This window comes from Lissotriton helveticus, chromosome 7 (genome assembly GCF_964261635.1).
Source record: "Lissotriton helveticus chromosome 7, aLisHel1.1, whole genome shotgun sequence".
Classification (NCBI taxonomy): Eukaryota; Metazoa; Chordata; class Amphibia; order Caudata; family Salamandridae; genus Lissotriton; species Lissotriton helveticus.
This window is the reverse complement of record NC_136068.1, coordinates 1,522,126,366-1,522,151,430: the sequence shown is the minus strand read 5'-3', so window position 1 is coordinate 1,522,151,430 and position 25,065 is coordinate 1,522,126,366.

The following is a 25,065-nucleotide window of genomic DNA, read 5'->3' as shown; positions in this document are numbered from 1 at the left end:
AAACATCGCAAATTTAATGCCGTGTTACGGTGCGGGATAAAACCCGATTGATCCGGATGAATCAGGTCGCTGATAACCGTAATCAGACGATTAGCAAGCAATTTGGCGAGGATCTTGGGTTCCGAATTTAAAAGCAAAATGGGTCTATAAGACGAGCAGCGATCTCGAGGTTTTTCCCTCCTTGTGGATCACCACAATAGTCGCAAGACGCTGGTCCCTGGGGAGGGAACCATTATCTCGTGCAGCCAGAAACATAGCACGCAGAGGGGGAGCCAAAGTATCACGGCGTAACTTATACAATTCCACAGGAAGGCCATTGGGACCCAGGGCCTTGCTGGAGCGAAGGGAGCGCAGCATGAGAGCCACCTCATCCACCGAGGGCGTGGCATCGAAGCAGTCACGCTCCGATTCTGACAAACAGTGTAGCGTCATTTCACGGAGCAACAAGTGCAAATCCTCTTCAGGCCTGTCAGACACCGAGGTATAAACCTCTCGAAAATAATCAGCAAAGCATTCAACAATGCCCACGGGATCAGTTACACCCACACCATCACGCGTCAAAATCACCGGAACCACTCGATTCGCTCTCTCTCTTCTGTCCAGCCAAGCAATCAATTTACCTGCTTTATCACCCACATCATAGAGTCGTCCCTGTTGTTCCCTACTCGTCGTCTTTGCAGCATCAGTGACCAGAGTTTTATATTCTAATTGTTTAAGGTGGAGGACATGTAATGCATCCCGAGACACCCCCGCTCCAATGCAATCTCCTCCAGGTCTGTGATTTCAGTTTCGAGCTGAACTATTGCCTCATTCTTACGTTTCTTAGCACACCCCACCAAAGACAATGCCTGTCCCCTAATCACAGTCTTAAAAGCTTCCCACAACGAAACAAGTGAGGATACAGAACCAACATTTTCAGTAAAATACAAATCAAATGATTTAATCAATTCAGCGCGTGTCTTGGGTTTGAGGAGATACCATGGGTTAATCGGAGCCACCCTGCCCTCAGCCCCGGAGCTAAGATTAAAATGGAACCAAACAGGGGAATGATCCGAAATGCCCCGGGCCAGGTGTCTAACCTCTCCAATCGAGGGGGACAGTGCCGCCGGTATCAGGATATAATCCAATCTAGAAAGACTGCCATGAGCCCCCGAGTGAAAAGTGAACTGTGTTTGCTCTGGATGCATTAATCTCCAGCAGTCTATGAGGCCCAATGTTTCAAGAAAGTCGCCCAACCAGGACTGCGCGGCAGGGAGATCTCGGGGGGGATAACAATCTATTGGTCCATCAGTCCATCAGTCCCCCTTCCGCACCACCAGCATGTTCCTGGCCAGCACGGTGATTCGGCAAAGTGTCCAACCAGTCACTCACTTCCTCAGGTCTGACAAAGAAAAATGTTCGATTGTCATATTCAACACGCAGTCGGGCCGGGAATAACATAGCATATTTTAGTTCCATGTCTCTTAGTCGCCGTTTCACACCCTGAAAACCCATATGTTGTTTCTGGACCGATTGAGAAAAATCCGGATAAAAATTCACCGCAGCGTTCTCGAACTGCGTAGGGCCACTTGTCCGTGCCGCCTGAAAAATGGCGTCGCGATCTCTGAAGTTGAAGATCCGTGCGATAATCGGACGGGGGGGAAAGCCGGGTTTCGCCTGTCCCCCCGGCACTCTGTGCGCACGTTCGATGGCAAAGAATTTGCTCAGGCCCTTTGGCGCCAGATGATTAAGAATGAGGTCCTCCACTCGAAGATCAGTGGCGAGTGGACTAGATTCTTCCGGGACCCCAATAATACGCACGTTATTGCGCCGTGCACAGCCTTCAAAATCCTCCAAACGACGAGCAAAAAAGTCATTCGCAGATCGAATATTGCGCACTTCTGTTTGCAAGTCGGACACGTCCGTGGTAAGGCTGGATGTCTTCAGGTCTAACGACTTCACCTTCTCATTCGTCTTGGCCAAGTCAGTGCGAATGAGGTTGACATCGATAGCCACCGTGTCCAACTTCAGGGCCAAGGCTTCATACTGTTGGCCAATAGAAGACTGAATGCCAGCAATGGCGCCCATCACGTCTTCTAGTGTTAAGTCCACCAACACAGCAGGATCATTGACCACCTCCTCCCGGGTGTTAGATGCGCCACCAGGGGATCCTTTGGAGAGTGTATAGCGGTCCATGACGTTCATCTGGGTAGAACCTCCACGGATAGTAGGCTTGACCTTCCGTTTCTCACCCTCAGGTTTGCCCGTCATGGCAAGTCGGGTGTCCCGGAGGGAGGCTTGGGATCTGGTCCAAATGGCTCCTTTAAAGTCGCACACGAGAACACAGGAGGTAAAGTTGAGCCAAGTGGAGACCACAGCCAAACAGGCGCCCGCCGAAACTCAATGAGCTGGCTTCGGGGCGCGACCGATCAACAGACACACCGCATATATGAGGCAGTGCGCCGGAGAAACGAAACCGAAAGTGAAGTGAGGCTGTGGTCCGATTTCGCAAGCCGTTGTTGTTGAATTACGACCCGGGCACTGCCACCACTCAAGGTCCAGGCTGCTCCATGGAGAAGGCCACAAAGTTCAAGACGGCAAAGCTCGGGGACCCTGTGTCCGATTTCGACTGAAAAACCTGCTAGTACATCAGCCGGGTTGTGCGTTCAATGATCTTCCATCAAATCAGGATATTGTACAGGATAAATGTGGGAGGCAGCGAGGGTCCTCGGGAGCCCTGTGCTCACGCGACCATCTTGGATGCGCGCGAAGCTCCTCCTCCTTGTTTTTACTTTTAAAGGGGTAAAGGGGGCGTATTAAATTAAATTATATTATTTAATTACTTGTTGTTAATAGTATTTGTTTTACATTTTAAAATAAGTTTTAATTGGGTCTTATTACTTTATGGTTTTATTTGGGTGTCTGTTGTGGATATTAAAGTGTTAAAGTTTGTCTAGGTAATTAATGTTTATTTGTTTTGCCTACTAATAGTATATTTTTTATTGATTATTAATTATGTTAGTAATGTAAATAAATGTGATTAAAAATGTTGAAGTGTTGAAGTGTTTTGTTATTGTTGTGGTGTTATAGGGTAAGAAATAAAATAAAAAGTTTTATGTTTTAATACATTTTTTGTTTGTGAATATTTTCTAGTTTAAAAGATTTATTTTTTTGTAAATATATTTATTATTTTATTTTATTTAATATTTCTAGGTTTTTGTTATCTGTAATGAATATTTAATATGTGTTATTTTTATATAGTTAATATTTAGTATAATTATATTTTAAATATGGTTTATTAATTATTAATTTATATTTTTTAATTTGTATTAGTATTTTTGTTTGATAGTGAATAGTTTTTTTCCACCGCTATCCAACAGTTTCCCTACTGTTGTATTCACTGGAGTGGGAATAGTAATTTTTACCCCTCTGCTATCCAACACTTTCCCTACTGTTGCTTTTACTGGAGTGGGAATAGTAATTTTTACCCGTCCGCTATCCAACACTTTCCCTACTGTTGCTTTTACTGGAGTGGGAATAGTAATTTTTACCCCACCGCTATCCAACACTTCCTCTACTGTTACTCTCATTGGAGTGCGAATAGTCATTTTTACCCCCGATATCCAACATTTCCCTACTGTTGCACTGTTTGGAGTGGGAATAGTAATTTTGGCCCCTCCACTATCCAACACTTCCCTACTGTTGATCTCACAGATTTGGAATAGTAAATGTGACTCTTCCGCTATCCAACACTTGAGGTTCTGTGATTCTCGTACCGGACTCCATTTTGTTTGAGTTGTTTGTGACGCCATTTTGTGTTGCCCTCACGTAGGCCTATGGAGGTAACCGAACGAACAAAGTTACATGGGCTTCGTTGTTCATGTGCATATTAACTAGGCCTTTTCTGACTTGTGAGTGAACTGTAGGACGCTGACCCCGTCACCTGAAACTGACCCTTTTCGAAGCCAATTTCCCTGGCTGATCGATGTCTGAGATTGCCAATCAATGTTCAGGATATCGTTAACTTTAGTACCCTTGTACATATCTTATCCTATTCAGCATCTTAATTGTTTCTTTTCTTATGTCTTTTCATTACATGGATAGTGCTTTCAATTATGGGTTTGTCTGACTTGTGGAAATTGAATTTGGGACATTCCTAATAACTAACTTGTGGGTTGGTACAATGTAAAGTGAGCTTTTTATGATGTGATAATGTGTGGGAAAATGTATTTCATTAGTCAGTATTTGTCACAGTGGGTGTGCATTTGTAATGAGCAAAATATGTATAAAAGGAGATGTCTTGCTCTACGAAAATTGAGCAGTTTCCTGAGTTGTACACCGTGTTGTATTGCTGGGATTACTGTTACTAGCTGCAGCTAATAAATTTGATCTTTGACGCCATCCAGAAGTATTCCGTATCCCTGTATACCAAGACAGGAGAACCCGAAGACTTTGGGCGTGCCCCTGGCGCCGCTGGGTTCTAAAACCCGGTTCTTCAATTGGCGCCCCACGTGGGGCGACATCAGCGGTACCGGTCCAAGCCCGAGGATCGTGAGGGGCCACGAGAGAAAATTCTGGAGGAAGGCCAACCACTTCACCGACCCCTGTATGTCGACGTGGACCGAAGGTTTTTGCTGCGAGGCTTCCCGCTTTCCGACGGCTATGAAGGACTGCTGCCCTGACTGTCGCCCTGTCTTGGACCCTTGATTGATCCTTTGTAAAGTGAGACGATAGACGGTCTTCTGGTGGCGTGACAGATACTTTGGTTAAGTATAAGTGGGTCGCTCCCACGACCTTTGTTTTGGTTCTTGGTTCGGATTCGGTTATTGCAATAGTCGAAGCCGAGGGGCTCGTATATTTACGAGTGTATCGATAGTTGATAACCCCTTGAAGTTTGAAGACTAGTGAGCTATAAGATGCCTGGTCCTAGCAAATTTGGGAAATGGTTTAGTTGTGGTTGCAACAGGGATTCCCGATTGGAGGATTCGTGTCCGATACCTCCAGTTGGATCTCCGACTTATGAGCTCTATTCAAAACACGGAGTGGGTCCTATTACTTATAATGAAGTGTGGGTTCGCTATACAAAGAAAGATGGTGTTTTACGATGGCCCCAACATGGTAGTTTCAAATTAAATATTTTAGATAATTTGGAAGTTGCGCTATTTAGGAAGGAAGCCCGGCCGGCAATGTTTGACTCTTTCCGCCTTTGGCGTAAGGAAGCCAAACAGCGAGAAATTAAGCAAGCTAAGAGAGATAGGAAAGATAAGAATATGTCAGTACTACAAGCTGCTAGGCAGTTTAAGGTAGACGAAGAAGATCGAGTGAGTGAAGTCTCAGATAGACAACGTTGCATGGCCATTGATAAATGTTATCCGGCCTTGCCGCCTTCCCTTTCAAAAGTGAATGAAGACCTTGAAAAAGATCCTTTGATCTCTCATTTACTGTGATTACCACCCCCTTATGTGCAGGGTGCTACTGCACCTCCATTACCCCCGGTTGTTCCACCCTTTGTTGTTCAGCCCCCTGCTGTTGTTCAGCCACCCGTTGCACAGATGGTTCTCCCTCCTACGGCGCAGCCCCCTCTAGGGCCGCCAGCTTTGTCACCAACTTTGCCTCAAACTCCTTTGTCTTCCACTCCTATATCTCCGACTTCTGTTACTTTTGTCCCTACGCCTCTTTTGCCTCAAAACACTCTTTCTCCTGTCCTTATGTCTGCTTCTTCTCCTTCTGCTCGAAAACAAATGACTGAGAATGTTGCTAATCTTTTGTCTCCACTCTTTGGGTCATTGAATATGACCCCTGTTTTGGAACGTAGGCAGAGTCGTAGTCAGTTTCCAAGTCCCGAAGAGCGGGCAGTGTTGGATCTTTTGGCTCGTAGATGGATTTTAAATGCTTCCAGGTATAGTTTATAAGCGGTTATGGATGTTTTCTTACAGTGGGAGCCGCCTAAGCAAAGGTATGCTTTTGATGTAATGTGTACTTTTCTCCATCAGGAATGGGAAAATAATGAGTTGGGTCTGATTCCGCAGGAAGTGCTCGATGTTCAGTCAGAATTTGCTAAAGGGACGATAGTGGAGTCTGATGTTGAGGAAGCCGTAGAGACGATACTTGTTTTTAGGTCTAGATTACCGCCTCAGACATTGTACGAACCTGATTCTTCTGTTAGGAGGAAAGTGAAGCAGTATCCTATGAGAGAGGTTCCCCCTGTATGGAGAGAGGCAGTTGCTGCTAATGTTAATCAGGGTATTCAAGCTGAGCCGGCACATTTTCAGCGAGTATGGGTGCATGTCCCTTGGAAAAGAGCAGAGGTCTTGGCTCTTAAGCAGACCTTGCCTGACCCCCGTAAGAATCCTGCTGGTTATTACAAGGAGTTGTCCCAGACAGTTGATGCGTTTGTTATGAATTTAGCTGACATAGATATGTTGATGGGTAATGTAGTTCCTCAACCTTTGTGGGCGAAGATTCGTCATGAGAATCATGCGCAAGAATTAGGAGATACGTGAGCTAATATTGTTGCTGCAGATGGTCGGCAAGTAGGAGGTGCCAAACCTGAGCTCTTAGTTGCAGAATTACCTGGTAGGATTATTAATTTGATGAAAACTATGATGCCTCCTTTGCGAGTGAATTGGGACAAGTTAGCACCATGCAAACAAAAGAAAGATGAGAGTGTATCTGATTTCCTCACTAAGTTTGAGGAAACATTTATTGATCATAGTGGTCAGGACATGAGCACTAAAGGTGGTCAAAGGTTGTTTATGGACAAATTTGTCTTTAATTTACTTCCCGAACTTTCTAATAAGTTAAAGGATTCTGAGAGTACATGGGCTGTTTCTTCGCCAGCCCAGATATTGGCTACTGCACAATATTATGAGAATAGGGATAAAGATGAGAAGGATAAAGTAGAGAAGAAGACTAAAGAATTAAAAACGAAAGTTCTTTTGCAGCAAGCTTATCCGCCTCGTACGAATCAGCCTCCGTTTCAGCAACCCCCACAGTTTCAGAGATTATTACAGAAACCTGAGTATTTCGCTCCGCGATTGCCGCTAGGACCTAATCAGTGTGCTTATTGCATAGAAGAAGGTCACTCCAAGCATAGTTGTCCGATTCTGTTACAGCATGCGAATGGTGTATCTGGTCAGAGAGGTCGTGGTGGTTTCCAACAAGTTCCTAGGGGTAGGGGACGTGGTGTGTTTCCCCGGAATGAGCGTTCCTTTCCCCCTCAGAATTCTACGAATTGTTTTGACAGACAGAATGTTCTGAATGTTCAGTCTACTCAGTACTATGTTGATGACTACTGTGTCGAGAGTGAGAGTGCTGGCTATAATGATAGTTAGGACAGCCATGGGCAAAGAGAGGGAGTAGTGTCAGTTCCAGTAGACCAGAGCGGACCTTATGTTGAAGTGATTACATTAGGTGTGGCAGAACCTTTTCTTTTGGATACTGGTGCGACAAAGAGTTCTATAATGCATTCTAAACTTCCTGGTGCACCTTTGTCTGGCTTGACCAATGTTTCAGTAGGATTTTCTGGCGCCCCAGTTTGTAATCTGGTTTCTAGTCCTTTGCCCCTTTCTATTGGTCCTTGTGAATTGGAAGCTCCTCTTATTCTAACGACTGGTTGTGGTGAGAATCTGTTGGGTTTGGACTTGCTGAAAAGATTGCATGCGACATTACATTGCTCTGCTGCGGGAGTACATCTTACGATGGGTAAGAAAGTGATTTCCCCGATGTATTTGTCTAAAGATTGTCTTCCACTGGAATTGCGTTCTCTTCCTGATACACTTTGGGCTACAGGTCCCAATGATGTTGGTCTTTTGCAGATTCCACCCTATGTTGTTACCCTTAAGTCGAATGCTAGGCTACCTCGTATTCCGCAATATAAAATCTCTAGTGATGGTGAGAGAGCTCTTCTAGCGATTATCTATGATTTGGTTGAGAAGGGTGTAGTTGAAGAAACGAGAGGTAATGTGTGTAACAGTCCTGTTTTGCCTGTCCTTAAGCGTACTGATGCTTCTCAGCCACCTGTGTATCGGTTTGTGATCGATCTTCGAGAAGTGAATAAGATTGTGGTGCCACAGTTTCCTGTTGTCCCGGATATCACTGCTTTGTTGACTCTGATTCCTGCTTCAGCTGCTTGGTTTTCAGTTATTGATCTGAAGAATGCTTTCTTTAGCATTCCGATCACTGAGGAAAGTAGAGATATTTTCGGCTTCTCTTTAGGAGGCCGCAGCTTCCGGTTTAAGAGAGCTCCTCAAGGTTATTGTGAAAGTCCCTCCATCTATAGTCAGGCGTTGAAAACTCAGCTTGATAATTTTGTGTTGCCTTCTGGTGCTACTCTTATCCAGTATGTTGATGATCTGCTGGTCGCTGCTGATGACGAAGAGATTTGTAAAGAAGCTACTCTTTCCTTGTTACGACATTTGTCTGACCTTCATCATAAAGTGTCACCTTCAAAGTTACAGTATTGCCGACAAGAAGAAACCTATTTAGGTCATCTCTTGTCGAAGGAGAGAAGACGATTGACCCCAGAACGAATTCAAGCGATTGCCCAAATGACTGTACCATCCACACAGAGAGAAGTGCGTGCCTTCTTAGGTATCACCTTGTATTGTAAACAATGGATCCCCAATTTTTCCTTGCTGGCAAAACCTCTGTTGGCATTGACTCTTAAAGATACTCCGCATCCTCTCCTTTGGTCTGACGAATGTCAGAAAAGTTTTTCTGAATTACGTGATGCATTGTGTTCTGCTCCGGTGTTAGGTACCCCGGATTACAGTAAACCTTTTACATTGTACGTACACGAGAGAGAAGGTTGTGCATTGTCAGTGTTGACACAACAATTTGGAGACAAGCAACGCCCATGTGCGTATTTTTCAGCGACGTTAGATCCAGTAGCTAGAGCGTTGCTGAGTTGTTTGAGAGCTACAGCGGCAGCGGCTGTTTCTATTCGACAGTCTGCTGGTTTGGTATTGGATAATACGTTAATTGTGATGGTCCCACATGCAGTGGATACCTTATTGAATAGGACTAAGACACAGAACCTTACTAGTGCACATTTTTCAGGATATGAGTTGACGCTTTTGGCTAGCCAAAAGGTGCAATGTGTTGAATCCAGCTACGCTGTTACCGAATTCTGTAGAGACAGATGTTCAGGAACAGCATGATTGTTTTCTTCGGACAGAGGAGGAAACAAAAGCTAGAGTTGATTTAAAAGATACTCCTCTTTCGATGTGTTGATGGTACCCTATGGGTAGATGGTTCATGTTTTAAGCTTTCGAATGGAGAGACGACTGCAGCATATGCTGTCACAACCTTACATACAGTTGTTGAAACAGCACGTATAGCACAGAATTCAGCGCAAGCAGCAGAGTTAATAGCATTGACTAGAGCGTGTGTATTGTCAGAAGGAAAGCGAGTGAATGTTTATACTGATAGCCAGTATGCGTTTGGTGTGGCCCATAGTTTCGGCCGTTTGTGGAGAGAGAGAGGATTTCTTACTTCTCATGGTACGAAAATTCAGCATGGACAGTTAGTGAATGAACTTCTTGAATCACTTACTCTACCAAAGCAGATTGCAATTGTGAAGTGTAGTGCGCATAAGAAGGTTGTGGATGATGTGGTTCGAGGGAATGCGTTTGCAGATGAAGTTGCGAAAGAAACAGCGAAAGACATGACAAGTCGAATGTATGTTGCGGGCCCTGCTAATTGGGTTATGGCTGGTGGAATGTGTGAAGACACAATAGAAAGTGTGAAGTTGATTCAGGCTGAAGCTACTGAGAAAGAAGTGAGTGTGTGGAGAGAAAGTACGGGTATGTTGGATTCGACAGGTTGTTGGGTTGAGTTGTCGGAGCACCAGCGATGGTTGTTGCCTGATGCGTATGTGCTCCCAGTGGTTACTATGGCTCATGGAATGGCTCACATTAGCTCGAAAGGGATATGCAAGTTGTTGGCTCCAGTATGGCAGAATGCTGGAATTCCTAAATGTGCTGAGAATTTGGGGAAGCATTGTATGATTTGCTTGATGTATAATCCTGGAAAGGGAACTCCAACTCCAGCTGGTCATTTTGCTCCTCCAACGTATCTGTTTGAAGTGATACAGCTAGATTACATTCACATGGAGAGATGCAATAACTTGAAGTATGTCCTTGTGGTTGTTTGCGCCTTTTCCAGATGGATAGAGGCTTACCCCCTAAAGGATAATACTGCCTTGTCTACAGCCAAGGTTTTGCTCAAAGAGTACTTCCCTAGATATGGCTTGCAGAGAATTGTAAGGAGCGACAATGGTAGTGAATTTGTGGGCCAGATCATGAAGAAAGTGTGTGTGGGTTTGGGTATCAATCAGAAATTTCATGCTGCGAATCACCCCCAGTCAGCTGGACTTGTTGAGTGCTATAATGGCACTTTGAAGCTGAACTTAGCTAAGATACGAGCGAGGTCTGGTCTTACATGGCCAGATGCCTTGTCATTGGCTCTTTTGTCAACAAGGACGACAGTACATTCTCGTGTGGGACTTAGCCCATATTAAATTGTGTTTGGTCGTCCGGCCAATGTTTGGGGTGTCCCAAGGCCAAGAAAATATAGTGACATCGAGTACCCTATGCTGGTGGATTGCTTACATTACTTGACTGCTAAATTACGTGTTCTCCACCAACAGGTCTATGACAGTTTGCCGACAGCTACTGCGGATCCAGGCCACATGATTCAACCTGGAAACTACATTCTTACGAAGAATTTTCAACGAACTAAGAACTTGGAGCCGAGGTGGACTGGACCGCATTTGGTTTTATTAGTAACTCGGACTGCAGTTAGGGTAGCTGGTAAAAAGAACTGGGTGCATGCCACCCATTGTAAGAAAGTTCCGTTGCCCTTACCATATGACAAGTGGGTAAGGGGAGGTATAGCAGATTCTGAATGTGAAAGAATTCCTAGATTCGTACCTTTTAGTGATGCACATTTGGAATGGACTCAGTCAGAACGTGCGGACGATGATATTCTCCAAGCATCTGTGCCTCCACATCTAAGACTTGATACAATGGATCTGGAAACACTTTTTCAAGAGCAAACTGTGCCTGGCAAAGAGCGCTACAACTTAAGGCCGAGAAAGGATAAATAAATGAACAAATAAAACTTGAATTTTTGTTGTGAGTCACACCTTTTTCAGACAAGAGACTATTTTTCTTTTTCGAGTCACCATCCGGACTCAGCTGCAGGGTCGCGGTACAGCCTTAAGGGGTGAGCCGCGAATTGATGAAAGGTCTGTGGTTCTTGGTCGTTAGTACGATCTTGACGCACACTTAAGTGAAGAAGGTAATAGCCGTGAGCAGCACGTTAGAGGATGGAGTCTTTTGTATCTGAGAAAAGTGTTGAGAGAATTGATTTTAAAATGAAAATGTGTACATTGGTTTGTAGCAAATGTTTTTTAATATTGTGTTTCTTGATGCTTTTGAATATTACATTGGCTTGTGTGGGTTGGATTGTCTATATTGCACAACAGACGCTTGTACCTACGTCCCAACCTACTCTTTCTTTTCCTACTGTTACTTCGTATGAGTTCGTATGAGTTTCACACTTTGCCTGAACATGAGCAGACACGAAGATCAGAATTTGTTAACAATTCGTTTATACAGTTGTTGCATCAGCATCAGCTAGTAGTAAATACAACGAATTGCTGGGTATGTGGTCTTATGCCGCATACGACAGATAAGGGAATGCCATATTTGGTTTTGCCTTTTTCGCCTAATGGGTCAGTGTGGGCACTCCAAGCAATGTTTATTTATGCGAATTAAGCATCTCCTTTACGTTCCGTCAAAGATAATGCGAGTAATAATGCCTTGATACAGGCAATAGTAGATATGATCAGAGATATCGATGCGTATAATGCTATCCCTAAGGATGAAGTACGAGCATATAATGGTTGGAACAAGACTGGATATAGCATTAGTCTGACAGAGAAGGAGAGACGAAAAAGGTCTCCGCCTATTTGGATTGTACCCCACCGAGGTCACCTTTGTCTGCAAGGTAATGGTCAGAATCCGAGAGCTCAGCTTGGTAAGAGTGCGTGTGTTCACACCTATGTCTATGCGTCCCAGAGTTCTCCACCGTTTGTGCCAGCTAAAGGCACATATTTTGTTTGTCACGATAGATACATGGTTGCCACCTGATTTTTCAGGTACATGTTATGTGGCGTTTTTGCTTCCCCCTACATACACTGCTGTTTTCAATTACCATAAGACAAGATATGGTAGAGGTGTTATCGATGCGAAAGATACTGTCACACAAGAAGCTGGAGACTTCTTCAAGGGTTTCATGCCCTTTTGGGGTCCTATGGCCAATAGTAGGAATATTCGACAGCTTACGAGAGTGGTTGAGGCCACTATAAATGAAACTGCAGGTGCTCTTAGCATTATTACAGCTGAGCTTCAGGCGGATCGTCTTATGACGTTACAAAACCGTATGGTTTTAGATATTATATTAGCAGATAGAGGTGGGGTATGTAAATTGATCGGGTCTAGTTGCTGTGTTTTCATACCAGATAACGCCCCGACAGTGTACCAAGCCATCATGAAGTTACATAAGACGAAGGGAACTGGTCATTGACTGGATGGATTTGGGGACTGTTGTCTAAATGGGGATGGAAGATTCTGATGTTCCTTGGTATGGCTTTAGCTATCCTGTACTCGTGTTGTTTATGCTTCCAGTGTGGTCCCGCCATTTGTAGTCTTTGTGCTACGATCTGTGTGAGAAGACCTGTCCCGAGAGAAGTGAAGGATAATAAGATGATGCTACAGCAACACCTCGATGACCTGATGAGAATAGATATAGACCTCGATTCAGATTGACATGAGTTTAGGTTATTGCCTACGTAATGGCAAAAGGAGGGTCTGAGGTTCTGTGATTCTCGAACCGGACTCCATTTTGTTTGAGTTGTTCGTGACGCCATTTTGTGTTGCCCTCACGTAGGCCTATGGAGGTAACCGAACGAACAAAGTTGCATGGGCTTCGTTGTTCATGTGCATATTAACTAGGCCTTTTCTGACTTGTGAGTGAACTGTAGGACGCTGACCCCGTCGACTGAAACTGACCCTTTTCGAAGCTAATTTCCCTGGCTGATCGTTGTCTGAGATTGCCAATCAAAGTTCAGGAAATCGTTAATTTTAGTGCCCTTGTACATATCTTATCCTATTCTGCATCTGAATTGTTTCTTTTCTTATGTCTTTTCATTACATGGATAGTGCTTTCAATTATGGGTTTGTCCGACTTGTGGAAATTGAATTTGGGACATTCCTAATAATTAACTTGTGGGTTAGTACAATGTAAAGTGAGCTTTTTATGATGTGATAATGTGTGGGAAAATGTATTTCATTCGTCAGTATTTGTCACAGTGGGTGTGCATTTGTAATGAGCAAAATATGTATAAAGAGAGATGTCTTGCTCTACGAAAATTGAGCAGTTTCCTGAGTTGTACACCGTGTTGTATTGCTGGGATTACTGTTATTAGCTGCAGCTAATAAATTTGATATTTGACGCCATCCAGAAGTATTCCGTGTCTCTGTATACCAAGACAGAAGAACCCGAAGAATGTGGGCGTGCCCCTGGCGCTGCTGGGTTCTAAAACCCGGTCCTTCACACTTTTCCTATGGTTGCTCTTACTGGAGTGCGAATAGACATTTTTACCCCTCCACTATCCAAAACTTTCCCAACTGTTGCGCTTACTGAAGTGGGAATAATAATTTTTTTCCCCTCCGCTATCCGACACTTTCACTACTGTTACTCTCACATTGGAGAGGGAATAGTAATTTTTACTCCTCCGCTATGCAGTACTTTCCCTACTGTTGCAATTATTGAAGTCGGAACAATAATTTTTACATCTTCGCTATTCAACACTTTCCCTACTGTTACTCTTACTGGAGTGGGAATAGTAATTTTGATCCTGCTGCTAACCAACACTTTCCCTACTGTTGTACTTACTGGAGTGGGAATAGTAACTTTTTCCACTCCGCTATCCAACACTTTCCCAACTGTTGCTCTCACTGGAGACGGAATAGTAATTTTTACCCCTTCGATATCCAACACTATCCCTACTGTTACACTCTTTGGAGTAGGAATAGTAATTTTTACATCTTCGCTATCCAACACATTCCCTATTGGTGCACTGACTGGACTCGGAATAGTACATTTAATGATTTTGCTATCCAACATTTTCTCTACTGTTGCACTTATTGTATTGGGAAATTAAAGTTATTTTTTTTATAGTTTAATGTTTTAATTTATGCTAGAATTTTTTTAAATTATATTTTAAATTATTTATATATATATATATATATATATGTGTATATGTATATGTATATATATATATATATATATGTATATATATATATATATATATATATATATATATATATATATATATATATATATATATATTTATCACACTGTTTCCAATTTCGGTCAAAGAAAACCGCGGACACTGGGACATGCTGTGCAAAAAAGATTTAATCGTCCAAACAACGCGTTTCGGCTTGTGCCTTGTAATGCATCACAAATTATATCTCCTGTCAAACATAAACAGAGGACTGAAAACACCGGGACTGGTGAAGCAGCAAGCAATGTAGGGGCCGAGGTGGTGTTCTCCCCATGTGGCATAGTTTGTCGTGAGTTGTGGGTGTCTGGATCAGGCTCCCAGGGCAGAACAATATGTGCGGATGTGGACTGATACCGCACGGCTACAACGGGACATGGAAGAACGTAAAAACTGCGGGAAGTAAACGGGACACTGATTACGGGCTGGTCCTGCTGTGTGCATTACGGGACTGCGGCGTTCAGCGCGTCTTGGGGTGGCATAGGTGAGTCCAGTCCGGCTTTTCAGGTTACCGCGATACTCTTGCAGTAAGCCCTGGGGGGGTTGTGGAGCAGTTTGATTAAGGAAAAGCGTTTTCTGTAAACTGCACAGATATTTGAATGTTCGTCAAGATTAACACTAAAGATGGCTGCAGCTTTAGATGCTGAGAGAAAAGAAACCGCAGACAGGCTATTCTTTACACAGAGTGGGGCCAATGGAAGTTCCTGTAACCATATAACCAGTATGAATGATGAAATTAAAACCCAGTCTTTATACCAACTGGAGAAACTGCACAAAAAGGAACTCTCGAAATGGTGGGAGGCAGAATCACATCAACGGTATATTGATGTGGGGCAGGCGCCCCGGGGTTTGAGGATATTTACCATTCCTACCTTTGAGGACCTAGTCCCGGAAGTGCTGGAGGAATGGTCTAATAATTCAGCAGCCTGCTCTACTACTATGATGAGGATCCTAGATAAATATGCTCTCAAGGATAGAAGTAAATTTTGGCAAGGATTGATGATATCTTGGAAGAAATAAGCCAATTAGTATCCAAAGAGGCATTAGAAGAGTACATGAAACATTTAAGTACTCGTATGACCAAGCTGGAGGAGGAAATAACCTCAAAAAAACAACAAAAGTTTTTAAGAGACTTCAAAGATTATCAAGCTGGCCATACACTATCCTTCCACCATAAATATGATCATTTATTTGACAAGAAAAACTACAAAATTTTGCTAACTATGCCATTGGTACCATCAGTAGAAGTCGGTGAAAGTGATGTATCGGATGGTAGTCTTCTGGAAATATCTACGGTGGGCATTAACCAAGGAACTGGCCAAGACCAGCAAAAACGGAAAAGTAATTTTTTGTTACAGTTCCAAGTAATGCACCAGGGAAGGACAGAGCTTTATCAGGATCAGGGTGCACAAGGGGGACGGGGACGAGGAATAGGAAGAGCAAGAGGAACCAACAAGCCAAAGAGAGCAGGGAAAAGCAGAGACAAGCTGCCCGTGGGAATGGAGACAAGGGGCATGAATGGGAAAACATGAATGTTATCAATTTGTCTCAACAACCTCTTTCTATTCAAGAAATGGAGGTCTTGGCATTAGGTTTGTCTTTTTGTCCGTCTAAGAACTTGAATTATGGACAAACTAGGATTGATTTATTCTTTTTTGCAAGAAAACTCAAGTTGAAAAAATGGTTTGAAACCAAACATACTAGTAGTGAGTAACGAATTAATTGAGTAACATCAATATTGGAGACATAGACGCCCCACACACTTTAGCATGTTTGGAAGGGGGAGAAATGTCAAAAGATGATGTGTTGTTGAACTGTGAAATAGATCTAGGACAAAATCCGGGGAGTAAACTTAAACCTAAATCAAAATTTTTGCTGAATATCAACTGTGAGGCAGTTGAGGTATTTGAGAAGGGTGTACTCAGAGTCCTAATAAAACTTAGATACAAGAAGTTACCAACTAACAAGAAAAATCTTACAGTTGACCAGATAAGGGTGATTGAGATTCTGAAAAATGAGGACCAAATTGTAATCCGCCAATCAGATAAGGGCGGTAATGTTGTGGTATTGGATAAACAGTTATATCTGGCAGAAGGACTTAGACAATTTCAGGACAGTACCTGTTATAACATTTCCAATGCCACAGCTATACGCCAATCTATTGAAAATGTTGGGCAAATGCTGATTGAATGGAGAGAGAAAGGCCTACTTGAATGGGAAGAGTACAACTATTTAAGATGGGCACACCCCAAAATTCCCTTTCTTTATTTACTCCCTAAGTTGCACAAGGATGCAACAAATCCGCCCTGGGAGACCAATAGTTTCTTCCATTGGATCTCTCCTGGAAAACATATCACATGACATTGATCATTACTTAAGACCTTTTGTTGTGGCCCTCACAGCATATTTAAAAGATACTACCCACTTTCTGACAACTATAGATGGGATACACTGGGATGAGCAGTATACTCTGGTTACCCTAGATGTATGCAGCTTATACACAAGCATTGAACGCAAACTGGGTTTACAGGCTGTAGAGCACTTTCTCAAAATACGTTCTATCTCTTTGTACCATCATTCTGGAATGTTGGTTGAAATGATTACATTTTGTCTCACGAAAAATTTCTTTATTTTTGACAATTCGATGTACAGGCAGTCACAGAGCACCACGATGGGCACCTGCTTCGCCCCCAGCTATGCAAATTTATTCATGGGCTGGTGGGAGGAGCAGGTGTCCATGAAAATGGAAGAGTTTGACAACTATGTGGTCCTGTGGCTGTGGTACATCGATTATATTTTTTATGATTTGGAAGGGAGATGCGATGACGCAAGGAATTTGTCGAAAAGCTTATGGTCAATACTTGTAATCTCAGATTCACGGAACAAATCAGTGAAACATCAATGGAATTTTTAGATGTCATAGTGGAGATTAGAGATGGTACACTGGTAACAAGTCTGTTCCAAAAAAAGACATCAGGTAACTGTATCTTATGGGCCAGGAGTGCACATCCCCGTAGTCTGGTAGCCAGCATCCCCTACAGGGAACTACTGCGTGCAAAACGTAATTGTAGCACTACTGAGGCATACGAAACAGAAGAACAGATTATGTGTGCATGATTTAAAGACAGGGGCTACAAGGATAATACCATCAAGGAAGCATGCAGTAGGGTGGAGAAAGTGCCACAAATTGAACTACTCAATCCTAATTAAAGCAAGGAGGTTGAGGAAACAATTAGGTTCATAACTACTTTCTCAGGACAGGCACAGGACATCAGGAGAATATTCACAAAGAATTGGCATGTTTTGTCCACAGATCAGCATCTCAAATCTCACATTGCGAGCAATCCACAAATCACTTTCAGGAAGAGTAGGTCGTTGAGGGTTGATTTGTGCCATAACCATGTTACCAACATCAGCCGGGTTAGTAATTCAACCCATCTGGGATTTAGATGTAAGAATTGCAAAGCCTGTAGTGGAAGTCATGACTGTACTAAGTTAGCAATACCTAACACATATAGGGAATTTATTAGCAGAAAAATTACTGACTTGTAATTCCATGTACTGTGTATACATCCTCAAATGCACTTGTAACAAATGGTATGTGGGCAGCACCTTACATCGTGCTAAAAAGAGGGTATTGGTGCATGTCTGTGCAATCAGGCATAATAACAGACAGTACCCGGTTGCGCGACACTTTCATGAATTTCACTTTCAGAATGCAAACTTGTTACAAATTATTGTAATTGACTGTGTGGTGCTTGGTGTCAGAGGTGGTAACGGAGAGTTATCACTATGCAAATTGGAATCAAAATATAGAATTGAATTTGAAAGTTTGGCACCTAATAGGTTAAACTCTAGTGAAGAATTAGCGGTTCATTTGATTGACTAAACATTATGGAATAGTAGTCTGTGGTTTAAATTTTTATGGTGATTTTATTTGTTTGTTAAATTTTCAGATATGATATCATGTTCAACTTTGGCAACAGTGAGGAGTGAAATAATACAAACCTGGGGCTCCATGGTTTAAAGATTGACTAAATTGATGATAAATCGTATTAGAAGATACGTGCAATAATGGGTGCCGGCCCATTAGGGCGAGATCAACATTTATTTATTTACATTTTGTTTATGAGAACATAATTGAAACGTTTTTACTGTATTATAGTGTTGACTGTCTGGGAGGTCGATAATCCTTATTAGAAACTACATAAACTTTTTTGCCCACTTGGGCGAGGTGGTTTTTTAAGTTCATAAATGCACTATAACTGGTATATTGTCGCACACATCCGCCCATTTGGGCGTGTTTGGATACCAAATGTCCTGCCCATTGAATTGTAGATGGGAGGGACTAAGACAATAGACTGGCCAGGACAGATTAATGAATTACGACAGCAGCAATTCAGGCTAATGCTGCTTGTAGTGCTCCGGAATTATGTATCAGACAATTTACATTGTGTGGTTATTATTAAGCCATTGTAACACTAATTTTTTGACGCACCACGATTTTTTAACAAACAATGATGCAGTAATATTTTTAAATGTCGTGGGATATTTTATCCTCCAAATGCACATAATATTATGATGGCATGAATTAAGTCGTGATGTTATGGTATAATAAGGTATATTTGTATATAGGGAATACCTTACAAAATGGCTGGCAAAGAATGAAAGGTAAATACGGGGAGCACATGAGGTGGTTTCAGTCCTCTGTTTATGTTTGACAGGAGATATAATGTGTGATGCCTTACACTGTGTTTTACAAACGTGAACAATGCGCAAGCCGAAACGCGTCGTTTGGACGATTAAATCTTTGTTGTACTGCATATCCGAGTGTCCAGGGTTTTCTTCGACCAAAATTGCGTGGTAAAATATTTTGGGCTTCTCGTAGCCTTACCCGTGACCGCCCGAGAATCTGCCTGGCATTTTTGCAACCGGGACTGGTGAAGCAGCTATATATATATATATATATATATATATATATATATATATATATATATATATATATATATATATATATATATATACATATATATATATATGTATATATATATATATATATATATATATATATACATATATATATATATGTATATAAATATATATATATATATTTTTTTGTAATTTAAAATGTTTAAATAAATTGAAGATAATAGTTTAATAATTATTTTAAAGTAAATATATATGTACAAATTGTTATGTTTGTGTGTTTATATTTTTTATTTATGTTTATTTGGTATACTTTGTAAAATGTATTTTAAATTTAATTTATTTTGTTACAACTAATAATAATGTTTAATATGTTTAATATATTTTATTTAATTTTACTTATATATTTAAATCAATATTTTTTACATCTCTATGTTTTACATCGATATTCTTGATTCAAAATGTTGTACTTACCTGTTTAGGTATAGGATTCGATATTTTTGCATTGTATCTTTTTCCCCCGATATTTAGAACGTCGATATGTTTTAAATCGATATGCTATCAGTGAACCGAGAAAGCGTTGGACCTTAAATCCAACACCGCTTTACCTAAGGCATGTCGTTGTAATGACATGCTTGGTAAAGGAATGCGTGGTTAAGATGCATTAGTTGTTCCGACTGCGTTGTAAAGGCAATGGGTGCTTCGGCTGTTGTCGTAATTGCTGTTTCACGCTGTATGACAATTACTTGAAATGGCACATAGAGACTTAGAAGTGGATGATAGCAGAGAACGAGTTAGCGTAGTGTTTAATTGGATATAATAAGTGCCAGGACTCATACTTTTCCCTAGGAGGGTGCTGCCCATAGCTGTGCCCATCCACTTCCACATTTCACACCTATTGCCACCCTGTGCACCACCTACTGGTCCATGCTAGCAAGAGACTCACCTCCTAGCAATAACGGCTAGCGAATTTTCAAAGTAGTGGAAGGTAAATAACTGCCTTGAATAGGAGCATATAAGAAAACAATGACAGAAAGCCTATTTATTTTATTAAGGGTTGGGCGTTTGGCGTTTTAGTCCAGAGACATGTTTAATAAAATCATTGCTGAATGGTGACTTCCACGACACAATTTTCACATAAATTGAATAAACATTCAGAGGTTCTAAAGGTCACTAATGAAATACTCAAGTAATACAGTGGTGTGCTAGGCATGTCTTAAGTATGGTGGTAAAACAGTGGATTTTTCAGCAAAATTTAATCGCAAATTGGCTAAAGAGCTATCCCCCAGATTCATCATGGTCCCGATTTGCGAGTCCTTAATAGCTATTATTAAGGAATCGCTATCAAGGACTCTCAAATCGGGATTCATGTAGAAATTGCAAAATAAATTTCGATTCCTACAGCCTCCTTATTTGCGATTAGCAAATTGCTAATCGCAAATAAGGAATAACTCCCCATTCATTCCTAGGAATAACTCCCCATTCATTCCAATGGGCCTAAAGGCCCATAGGAATGAATGGGGAGTCAATCCTTATTTGCGATTAGCAATTTGCTAATCGCAAATAAGAATGCGATTTAAAGGGCGCCAGGGGTGTCCAAAGGACACCCTGTAGCACCCCTGAAATGGAAATGTAGCCTGACGTTGCGCACACAAATGTCCAAAGGACATGTGTGAGTGTAACATACCACTTGGAAAAATGCACTTAAGTGCATTTTCTAAGTTTTCGCTATTTACCACGAAGTCAGACTTTGTGGTAAATAGCGGCCGGAAATTGCGAATTCGCAAATTTTAAAAGTTTCATGAATTGCATTTAAGGAATCTCAAATAGAGATTCCTTAAATGCTATTCCTCGCTAAAATGCGAATTCTGTAATAGCGAATTTTGCATTTGGGATGATGAATCCCAAATGCAAAAATTGCGCTCGCAAAGGGCCAGATTCTCAGAATCTGGCCCTTTGCGAGCGCAATTTCCCTTGATGAATCTGGATGTATGTGCCTGATGTACATATATCTGCTTGCAAACCAGTATTTGCAAATTGCACAGGCTGTGTCCATTAAATAGATTTTTCCTGCTTTTTAAAACCGGTATAGTTACAATAAAATGACGCAGCGCAGCCGTACAAGCAAATGTGCAGCGCCATTTAAAAAATGCAGGGATGCGCTGTATAAGAATATGGCTTATCCCTGTTCTTACCCCTGCACCATGGTGCAAGTGTGCCTGTGTTGCAGGGATAATTGTTTATGTGCAGGAAGGAGCGCCTTCCTGCACATAAATATTCATTAATGCCAATTTGCTTAATGCGTGGAGCATAATGCAGCACACATAGAAAGAGCAAAAAACATTTAGAAATAAAAGTATTTCTCCTCATTGACCGACTCTAGACTTCCTTTTGAATGGTGTTGGTTTTTGGCACTGCCTCAGAGTTACACATCCTTGTAAATCTAGGGCAGTGTGAAAAAACAATGGGTGTTGCATGAGTACGTCCACAGCAACACCCACTGCACGCCCCTTTGACCCAGAAAACTGTATGAAAGGTTACGATATTTACAGTGCAGCACTAGGTCATGCAAAGTGGCTTAGCGCCTCTTTGTAAATAAGAAACAGGGCAATGCGCCATGGAGCATCATAAAAATGATACTGTGGTGGCACAAAGCCCTTGTAAATATGCCCCAATGTTTCCTATTTGGAAATATGAAGAGAGTAGGCAATGATGCTTTGGGCCACTGCTTGTTCCCCTGGCACAATTCCCAAATACTAAGCTGTGCCCTTGCTTCCCATTTGCGAATCCGTTACCACCAAAGTTGACAGACAGTAACTTTTGAATGGGTTCTGAGTATAATTATAGTTAGAAACCATTGATATGTTTTAATGGTGACTCTCAATTAGGAGGGGGCTCCGAGTCCCATTCATGCTTTATTAGACTTAATTTTTATATTTTTTGTGTAGAACAGGGGGTGATTTATTACCTTGAGTGCTCTGCCCTCAAAGGAGTTAAAGAGAGTCTCACCCTGTGACTTTATGCCCTCCACCTATCCTAGCAAAGGTGCAATGAAGGGGCGGCTCCGTGTGTCTTAGTCTCATTAGCGCCTTCCCTGTCCGCTCTTGGAGGTGGGGCGTTCCCCATTGGTCCTGGTTGCGTTTTTACCCATGGGTGCATCCTGTCGTGTTCCCTCCCAGAAGTTGCCCTCTCCAGGCGCAGTTCCTGCGGTCTTGTTTCCTTCCTGCTGCTCTGTGCTGGGGGTGAGGTAAGAGCTGCAATCACAGCACAGGTAGCAGCCAATGACTCACAAGCCTGTTTTCCCATTTAGTGTTGTGCAAGGCTGGGACCGGCAGGATGTGAGGTAAGACCTTGGAGTGAAAGCCAACATTCACTGGAGAGCGGGGACACTGTATGAGCAGCGCGTGTCACCGTGACCAGCTCGCACTAAACTATCCTCCTGGCTGCAGCCAATACATTTCCTACCACTGAAAGGAGATGGGTGTGGACCTGTTGGCAGACACCCCAAAGCTTATTCACTAGAGGACTGTCTTGCTCAAAAGCAGTAGAAGGGAGTGATAGGGAAGGTGGTAGAGAGTAACGCAGCTTTAAATAAAAGACCCTATTTAGGAATTTGGCAGAGCTGGCAACAGAGAGGGTGTTCCTATATTGCCTGTCTACATCCCTCGCTTTTATAAGATATGTCAGCCCATTTCTCATCCTTTATGTGAAATAGAATGGGAAACCTGCAAGTTAGTGTTGCTTCCCTCGGTAGATGTTAACTCTTCACATTAGCAGGATTCTGTTCAGAGGTGCAGTCTATGAGACTCCTTCACCACCAGAACCTACTTATGGCTTTGCGTCTAACACATCTCTGGCAATCCTTAAAGACAGATGCTATGAGCTTCCTACATGGACCACCGGCTCCCGCTGGTGGCTAGAAGGACATTCCTCCTGGCCTTCTGTGCCTTCTGCTTATGTTCCACACATCTCTCCCCACTATCCTTTTGAAGACTAAAGCACATTCTATTCGGGGGCAGTGAGGCTGCTACATTGGGGCACCCACCTGCCCAATCAATCAATCAATCAATCAAGCATTTGTATAGCGCACTACTCACCCGGAGGGTCTCAAGGCGCTTAGGGAGGGCGGGTCCGCTACTGCTCGAACAGCCAGGTCTTGAGCTGCTTCCTGAAGGCGAGGTGGTCCTGGGTCAGGCGGAGGTGGGTCGGGAGGGAGTTCCAAGTCTTGGCGGCGAGGTAGGCGAAGGACCTTCCCCCTGTGGTGGCTCTTCGGATGCGGGGGACGGCGGCGAGGGCGTGGCCGGTCGATCGAAGCTGGCGTTTGGGAGCGTAGAAGTTGAGGCGGCTGTTGAGGTATCCTGGGCCTTGGTTGTGCAGGGCTTTGTGTGCGTGGGTGAGGAGACGGAAGGTGATTCTCTTGTTGACCGGGAGCCAGTGCACGTCTCTCAGGTGTCCGGAGATGTGGTTGCGGCGGGGGATGTCCAGGATGAGTCGTGCTGAGGCGTTTTGGATCTGCTGGATTCTCTTCTGGAGTTTGGCGGTGGTTCCGGCGTAGAGGGAGTTGCCGTAGTCCAGTCGGCTGGTGACGAGGGCATGGGTGACCGTCTTCCTGGTCTCGGTGGGGATCCACCGGAAGATCTTGCGTAGCATGCGTAGGATGTTGAAGCACGACGAGGAGACGGCGTTGACTTGTCTGGTCATGGAGAGGGAGGAGTCCAGGATGAAGCCCAGGTTGCGTGCGTGGTCTGTTGGTTTGGGTGCGCTGCCTAGGGCGGGGGGCCACCAGGAGTCGTCCCAGGCGGAGGGTGAGGATCCCAGGATGAGGACTTCCGTCTTGTCCGAGTTCAGTTTTAGGCGGCTGTTATTTCATCCATTTGGCTACCTCTTTCATCCCTTCGTGTAGGTTGGCTCTGGCGGTGGCGGGGTCGTTGGTGAGGGAGAGGATCAGCTGGGTGTCGTCGGCGTAGGAGATGATGTTGAGGTTGTGCTGGCGTGTGATGGCTGCGAGGGGACTCATGTAGATGTTGAAGAGGGTTGGGCTGAGCGAGGAGCCTTGAGGAACGCCGCAGATGACTTCGGTGGCTTCTGATCTGAACGGGGGAAGGCGGACTCTCTGTGTCCTTCCAGCGAGGAAGGAGGTGATCCACTCCAGAGCCTTCTCCTGGATCCCGACGTTGCTGAGGCGCTGTACTAGGGTACGGTGGCAGACAGTGTCGAAGGCCGCGGAGAGGTCTAGGAGGATGAGGGCCGCTGTTTCTCCGTTGTCGAGCAGGGCTCGGATGTCATCGGTTGCTGCGATCAGGGCGGTCTCGGTGCTATGGTTGGCCCGGAAGCCAGACTGCGAGAGGTCGAGGGATCCGTTCGTCTCGAGGAAGGCGGCCAGCTGCTTGTTGACGGTCTTCTCGATGACTTTTGCGGGAAACGGGAGCAGCGAGATGGGTCGGTAGTTCTTGAGGTCGGTGGGGCCGGCTGATGGCTTCTTTAGTAGGGCGCTGAGTTCGGCGTGCTTCCAGCTCTCCGGGAAGGTAGCGGTGTTGAAGGAGGTGTTGATGATGTCCCGCAGGTGGGGTGCAATGACAGCGTCGGCCTTGTTGAAGACGTGGTGAGGGCAAGGGTCGGTCGGGGATCCAGAGTGGATGGAGTTCATCGTGCGGATGGTGTCTTCGGTGCTGATCGGGATCCATGCGCGGAGGGTGGTGGTGGGGGGCGGAGGTTCGCTCGTGGCGTGCGTTGGTTGAGTGCTGAAGCTGTTGTGTATGTCCGTGATCTTGTTGTGGAAGTAGGAGGCGAGGGAGTTGCAGAGG